This window comes from Melospiza melodia, chromosome 4 (genome assembly GCF_035770615.1).
Source record: "Melospiza melodia melodia isolate bMelMel2 chromosome 4, bMelMel2.pri, whole genome shotgun sequence".
NCBI classification, from domain to species: domain Eukaryota; kingdom Metazoa; phylum Chordata; class Aves; order Passeriformes; family Passerellidae; genus Melospiza; species Melospiza melodia.
In genome coordinates, this window is record NC_086197.1 from 12,370,461 (window position 1) to 12,378,837 (window position 8,377).

An 8,377-nucleotide genomic window follows, 5' to 3' on the forward strand; every position below is an offset into this window, starting at 1 on the left:
ACCCTGCTTCCCTCTAGCCCAAGAGTACTCCAGCAAGACAGCACAACTTGTAAGAAGTAACAGACATGAATTTCAAACACAGGTCCAAATTCTTTAACTGTGGATTAGTAGTGATTTTGCCAGTAATGAGCCCAGTGGTGAAAGGTATAAATCAGCCATCCCATCTCTGCTTTACAGCCCACCAGCTGCTAGAGAAGGGTTTGTGGGGGCTCCTTGGAGTGGGCTGAGGTCCCATGGCAGGGATGGGCAACCAGGAGCAAGAGGGAAAACAAAGAAGTCTCCTTGCAAAGAAGATGACTTGGCAAAGCACTCTGAGGTCTACAGGCACCCCGGTCTGAAGCCAAAAATCATTAGGTAGAAAACTATAATTGTATTTTTCCATGACACTTTAAGGCTAAAGAAGCAAGAAAATCTGTAGAGAATCTTACATTTTCCCTACCTGCTGCTGAGTTCAGTCCCTGCAGTCATGCAGGATGTGGATGGATGACTTTCCTGGAAGAACCATTGCAAGAACTTGCTGAATTCAAATTGTCAAACCTGGACCCACTAGAAAAGGGGTCTGGGGTCCATGGGCTGTGCTTTAGATCTGTCATCCTGATTATTTAAGATTTTTATAAGCCTTCTGATGTTTACATTCTTGTAACAAACTTTCTCACGCACTTTCTGTAAACAACTTATTGTTTTGCATTCTTTTATAGAAGAAGAGAAATTTGATAGACTGTTAGTTAGTCCAGTGTCATTGGAGAGGTGGCACTTTCACCCTCCAATCCACTGTGACTTTTAGAAAACTATGAATGTTGGAGTCAGAAAATAAATTCCCTTTGTTCACCTTGAGAGCAGCGATGTGTGCACTCGCGTTGTTTTGTGTCCTGTAGTGACACCACATCTGTAACCAAAGGAGCAAATTTAAAACCAAATGCAAGCTGTAATGAACTGCTCTGAGTTATTGTTTTGTCTCAACCACGTGTCCAATTGAAAAGTGGAATTACCCTCAGTAAAGCTTAGAGGTGGCTGGAGATGTTGGGAAGGATCAGATGATTCAGCCTCATAGAGCAGATACAGGCAGTTTGCACATCCACAAAGTAGCTGGCAGTGGGTGGTAGAAACTTAAATTTCACTCAGTTTGTGGGGGTGTTTTAATATCTAGTAATTTTCTTTTGAAAGTGTTTTGCAGAGTTCCTCTCAGCATTTTAACTGAGAAACCAAAGAGATGGTGATGGTGATGTTGCTATATTTTGAAAATGTAGCAGTAATTGGCTGTTTCTACCCTCCGTATTTTGCAGTTTAAGCTCATTAGGTGGTGTAGTGCCTGCTTCACTCCTGGGGCATCCATGAATCACAGAATTATCAAGGTTGGAAGAGACTTTCAGGATCAAGTCCCACCATCAACCCAGCATCACCATAATCACCCCTAAACCATGTCCAGAGAAGAGAATGGTGCTGGGGAAGGTCTGGAGTACCAGAAGCTTAAGTAGAAAACTATAATTGTATATAAATTGTCTAAAAAATGGTATATAAGTTGTCTAAGTTCTTGGAATTTTCCTCCAAATTCTTGGAATTTTAATCAGTGGAGTTTTATATATTGGTGATTGCAAAATGCAGAATATAGACTAGCTTTGAGTGCCCCCAATGTTTGGACTGCATTGCTTTTGCAGATGGAGTTGATAGAAATTTCTGATTTCTTTGGAAAGCAGTAAGAACAACAACTTGGATAATACACCAAATATTTTTACACATTGGAAGTCTGTTATTAGTCCCAATGTGAATTATTAGCCAGCATAAAGGGAGAATTTTCAGTTCTCTTTCTAACTATGCTGTGAATATTGCTTGTGCTTGGTGAACTCCAACAACCTACTATTTAGGTTTAACTGTTGTTTAACAGCTTGGAAATGGCATGTATTAAACCAGTTATCATCATATTTGCCTGTAGAGCAAAAGAAAATTAGCCAGTGTTCAAAAAGATAAGTGGCATTTTCCCTAATGCTCTGGGCTTCTGTACAGAGCAAATGAAACAGAGGGAATATTTAGATTGCAGTAGAAATAATAGTCTCAGGAGGACCTAAACACAACCACATTTATCCCACAAGTTTAGTGAGCTCCTATCCTTCCTCTTGGCAGCTGGAAATTGCCAGCCTGTGTGAGGAGTGCAACAAAATCACAGAGGGTGAGGAGGATTTGTTCTTGTCTCAGGAAATAACCAAATATTCAGGGGCTGTGGAGTGCTGGCTGTGCCAAGCCTTCCTTTGCCCAGTAGGTGTCATCTGCAGCATTAGGCAGTGCTTAAAATGTGAAAAATAGAGGCTTTAGAACAAGGTGGGTTAGGACCAACTTCTGATGGCACAGCTGTGTGTTTTCTGTGTGTTTTCTCCTGTTCCTCAAGTGTCATAAAGACAATATGTGGATTTGAATGTCTGTAAGTAATAACCACCTATGACTCCTATTTAAATATAAAATCTGGCATATTACACAGAGAATAATTAACAAGAATTCAGGACTTTTCAGCAAAATGAGATTGCCAAGGTCAAAACTATCATAGTTTTGTATTACATCTGTGTGAGAACCTCCTAGTCCTCCTAGTTGTACTGAAACTCAAATATGCTTATGCTCAGCATTGCTCAGCATCTTCATTCTGTACATCAGCTCCCTGTTTTGGCAAGGGAGGAATTTGGAAGAATGTGGGAATTAACAAAACCACAGTATTTCTCCACCCTCTGGCTGTGGTCAAAATACATAGGTGTTAGTTTCACTGTCTGTAAAAATAACAAGGAGAACCTGGCATTAGAAAAGTTCCTTGGGATTAAATACTGGTAAGTCCTATAAAAGGGTTGTTTCCTATTTCCTCACATCCTTTTTTTAAAAATCCAGCCAACGCCAAATGGCATTTGTTCTGCAGGCTGTGTTGCATAATGGGAATGGGAGGCCTGGACAGCTTTAGCACCATAACAGACCAGAGCCCTGTGGGTTGAAATCTTGAGTTCATGGAAGTCAGCTTTGCTCAAAACATCCCCAGAGGTAGGTGGGGGGTCCCACATAGATTTAGTTCTCTCATTCATCCCAGGCTGGGAGACAGCAGGAATTTGCCAGCTGCAGTTATCAGAACACAATTGTCTCTGAACCTTTACTTTTACAAAGGAAAAGTACAAGCTGCAAATATCCCTTCAGCTGATTTGCCTGTCTGTGGACTCTGGAGATTATAGTTAAAACCAGACTCCCTTTTTCAGTATTGGTCACATGATAAACACCAGGTCTCCTCTCACTGCTTTGTAAATTACAATTTCCTAGCAATTAAGATCTCCTCTCATTTAGTGACTGAAGAACAAAATGGTGCTCTCTCATGCCAAGGTACCTTTTTCCTTTAAAGAACAGATAACACGTGTTATCCCAGCCATTTCATGCTCCATAAGAAAGCCAGAGGCTCAGGTTCTGATGGCCATTGGCTGGGGTGGGGACAGAGGGATGGGGGCTCCTGCTCCCCTTTGCCTCCCAGCAGCCTGGGCACCATCAGGAATCAGGGAGGGACTCACCTCTCCCCCAGCCTTCCCCTACAAGGGAATGGATCTCAGGGGATGGACTCTCCCAAACCAAAGGCACCTGGGTACAATCCCCAGTGATGAGACCCCAGCCCTGGAGGAACTGGTGAAATCCTCTATCTGTGGCAGAACTCCCCAGTCTCCATCCTCAGTGCCAGACTTAACTATGGCATTAAATCAGCTCACATGAATTATTCAGAAGGCTTTCCAGTGAAATTCATGTTAGAGAATTCTATGTTTCAAATTTCCTGACTCTAAGAGGAGTCCTGGAGTTGTCCCCTGCAGTTACTTTGATAACAGTTTCTCTTTACAAATGATAATTGCACGATTCAAGCTTTTGTACAGTGTGGCCTTGTGAACTCTTCTCTCCTATCAAAGAACAATTTTAAGATCATTTCCATAGCAAAAAGAAAGTGATTGTGGAGATAATCTGTTGAAAACACACATGCTGGATTTCAGTTGAAAACAATAAAATGCAGCCATGAAATGAGAAATCAAATGTTACCTAGCTGACGATATATAGAGAATAAATTGCCTGGGCATTTTAGTTTGCTGAGCTGCTAGGAATTAAAAATTGGTCCCAAGATTAGTCTGATTATCAGGACACCTCTAGCAACAAGCACCAAAAGGGAAAAGGGAATACTTTTCTACCCTGAATCTATGAAGAAACAGAAGAAGATGGAACAATGTCATTAACCAAGGGGGCCCTTTTCAGTTCTTACAAAAAACTTCCATAAATGAAAATCACTTACATGTGTTTAGATTATCTGTCTCGGTGTGCTGCAATTCTTGAGCAGCATTCATCAGAATGTCTCAGAGCCTTATAAACTTTAATATATTTAATATGAGGAGACTAATAATAGAAAAGCTCCCGATGTTTTATTGGCATGATCAATGTATACTTAGGTAGCAAGTTGAACTTCTAATGGGATTGATGGCACAATCACATATCCCTCCTTTTGTTTCCTGACTAGTTTGTATTCCCAGCTGTGGAAAATGTAGGACTGCCAGCACTCTCACTTTTAGAGAGGCCTTGGAGGAGTTGGATCATGAGGGAAGAAGGTGAGGGAGAGTTACTGCCAGCACCTGGAATTTTTGATGTGAGAAACTCACATTCAGCCAAACCTCTACAGTCTGTAGTGTTCCTGTACATCCCCTGTCCATTTCTAAGAGGTTTTCAATTACAAAGAGAAGCTAGAAGCAAGCAGGCCCTGTTTTGAGCAGCAACACTCCATTGTAGCCAAAGGCATGACTGTGAAACGTGTGTGAATCCTATATTCAACGCACATGGCTGGGGTGTGAAAGGTGTTGTGCCCTTCCTGGGGGAGTAATTCTCATTTGCACAATCTGAAGAGTCAGATTTTTGTCTTTATCCATGCACATCCTGGAAAGCCATTTCAGTGTATGGAATGTTGCAAAGGATTCCAGTGTCCTCCAGCATCATCTGAGAGCAATGGAAGATTGCAGTGAGGGGCTACAAAAACTCTATTCTGTCTTCCTTGAGAATAGACTGCCTTGAGGGTTGGTGATTTGTACAGTGAATAGGGCTGGAGACTTGTAAGGGAACTCAAACAGAACCAGGAAAAATGTCCTTTTCCACAGTGGGTTGATCAGCATCTAAGAACTGTCACCCAGAATTGTCACTCTGAGGGAAAAGTCTTTTGATTTGGTACATGAGTTCTCATGTTTCTTCCTAACTAGTGTCTTAGTGCTAGGAAGGCTGTGGAAATTGTGCACAATAAGACCATAGACCTATTATTCTGGCTGTTCCTCCCTACAATAGTTGACAAATGAAAAAACTAAAAATAAGCTGATTGAAAAATTATTTCTGCTAGAACATGACAACTCAACAAAATTTACAAGTGCTTTCTTAAAAGGCTATTTTTGTTGCAATTCTTCCAGAAATTGTGGAGTCCTTCTAGAAAGCCGCCTATGTCCCTCTGAGCTCTGGGAAACTCAATTGATGTTTGGAGGTGTGGAATTCCCTCCCTGAGCTCTGGGAAACTCAATTGATGTTTGGAGGTGTGGAATTCCCTCCTTTTCCCTGGCAATAATTGCAGCACCACGTGCAGGAGGGCAATGCCATGTCAGAAGTGCATGAATGGGAAGCAGAGATGTTTGTTCTCTGGCTCTGGAGCACTGCAGATGAATTGAAACCCATCTTTGTGGGTGGAATTTGGGATCTGGTTTGGGTTTTTTTCTTTATTTTCTTCAGTTGTGATGTAATGGAGGAAGGTAAGAAGAACAAAACACACAGTCAATGGCTCAGCACATATTTTTTTATGATGAAGTTTCAAACCACTAGAAAACTCTTTAGTTTTGCAAGTGCACTTTAAACCATAACATAATATCTACATCAGAATTTCATTTTTCTCAATTCACTGCTTTGTGAATTTATTTCTAATGTCACCCCTTCTTCACAATTGAAGTTTCCACCTCAGCAACTGGAAGAGTGTCAACTACAACAGGACTGCTGTGTTTCTAGCATGAATATTGAGGGGAAAGGGGATTTACTGCAGCCTTTTAAGCCCAAAGATGAAATGCAAAAGTGAATTAAAATATCTGTGGTAACTGCTCAATCAGTGCAGTATTTCTGCTGCATTTAAACAGCAAAGAATCATCTGCAATTTACCAGCACAAATTGCAAACAAGAACTTCAAAGGGCAGTGGTATCTCTTTATTTTTGTTCTTCCTTCTCCCTGGCTAGAATGTGTTATAGCAAGCTTGTGTATGCTTTGTAGTACTTTTTCCTGTCATGAAAATTTAGTTTTTGTTTGTTTTTTAAGGGAGAGAAAAAATCCCAACTCTTGCTATAATGATCTTCACTATGGTGAACTTTAAAGTGGCTTACAGCAGGGAAGTGTGGCATTTTCTGTTTGCATCATCAGTCACTAGTGATGGACCTCAGAAGTCAGCTTTCATTTTCTAAGCAAAATAGGCTGCAGTTGGATAAACCTGATTAGGGTGAGTAGATTTTATCTGATGTGCCTATTGCCACTCATTTCAGTGTAATGGCTTTCTTTCCAACTACGGAGGACATGCAGAACACAGAACAAAAAGTATGTGTCAGTTTATGATGCATTCTTCTTAAAGTTTAAGTGATCCTAATAGGTCATCAAACCACTAGAAAACAGCTTGGCATGTGGAATAAGCTCCTGATCAGGCTGCTGTGGTTTGTGTTGCCATCCTTCCACAGAAGTCTGCCATGAGAGAAGCTGCTTGCAGGCCCGATGTTACTGTGAAATCATCTTCCAACATCTTGCAAAAATTGCTGCTCTAATTGTAAACTACATACTAAAAACAATGGGGTGGTCTTGACTTTGCTTCCTGACTTCTGAGTGTTTGGGTCCTAGTGGCTTCTTTGCTAAAAGTATGAAACCTGAGAAACAAAGTATGAAAAAAGTATGAAACATCTGAGATCCTGACACAAAAATTGCCCATTCTGGCATTGCTCTGTGTTACTTCCCAACAGAGAGAAATGTTCCTTTTTCTCTCATTTCTGAGGGACAGGGGACAGTGAAGAGGAAGAATAGGTGACATTACGTTTGAAGAGGTGCAGATACAAAACTGACAGCCTTGGAGAAAACAAGTTTCATTCAAATGGCTATTTGCAGAGCAGGTCCTCTGCAAGATAACTTATGGTATGAAAAAGTCCTGAGCACAGAAAACAGTCTGTCATAGTAAAATAAAGAGCACTGAAGCTGTGAAGTCTGGCATAGCTGTGAAAATAACTTTCACTTGAGAGGGGAGGCTGGGAACCCTGCAGCTCCTGGTTCTTTTCAAAAACGATGCCTGTACCACAGCAAGGAACAGAGCCTATCATAACTCCTGCAAATCTGCACCAAAACCCCAATTTAAAATCCTACCAAAGATTAAAGGCTGCACTCTCTTTCAAGTGCATTAATTATCACGGCAGCATGCAGAGCTCTGTAAATGGCTCCTGTCTGATGGCACAGCACTGAGTTTAAAGGTTAGGGTGGTGGCAGACAGATGATGGTGACAACAACAACAACCTGTGATTTGCAGAGTTTCTGCCATGGGGGAGAGGTGTCTTCTCATCCTGGAAGCAAGGTTAGGAAAAATCTTCTAATACTTCTCATACTGGAAGCAAGGCTAGGAAAAATCAGCCTGCCTTCCATGCAGCAGGGGCTGGGAGGGAGGAGAGGGCAGCTGAGCTGTAGGGGAAGCAGGGGCACAGTGCTGAGTTCCCCTGCCTGTAGCAGCCTGAAATTAAATGGTAAAACTGCCAGGAGGTGAAGACAAGGCATCACACTCCCAGACCAAAAATACCCTTTTTCCTGCCCCTGACAAGAAAACCCCAGCCCTGTTTCTGCTCTGCATAAGCACTAGCCACTGTGGCAGGCTTTATGCAGCTGTGACAGTGCTCTTCTTTAATTTGATTAATTTTATTGGGAAGAAGTCCCATCCCTACCACCAGCCAGAAACCAGCCAAACCCTGTCAGGGCCTTCTCTCCCTGTTACTTTACTACAATTATAAAGCGATTTATAAATTACTTTACAAAATAGGGTCACCACACATTTGAAGAGCACCTGAGAGTGCAGGTGTGAAAGGAAAGCCCAGGCGGATTGGCAATTATTCCAAGAGGTGGGAAGATGATCAAAGGACTGGACAGGGTGCCTGTGCCTGGGAGACACACTGGCCTCAAGGAAGAGGCACCTTCCTGACAGAAATCAAGCAGAAAGTATTGTACTTGTTCTTGCAGGGTTTGAGTTTGAAAATGGGACACAGTGGTGGAGAAATTTCTTTCCCCCTCCCCACCCCAGGAGAGTCTGGCCAGGGAGGGGATCCCTCAACAGGCCCTGGGCAGCAGAGACCACCACAACAA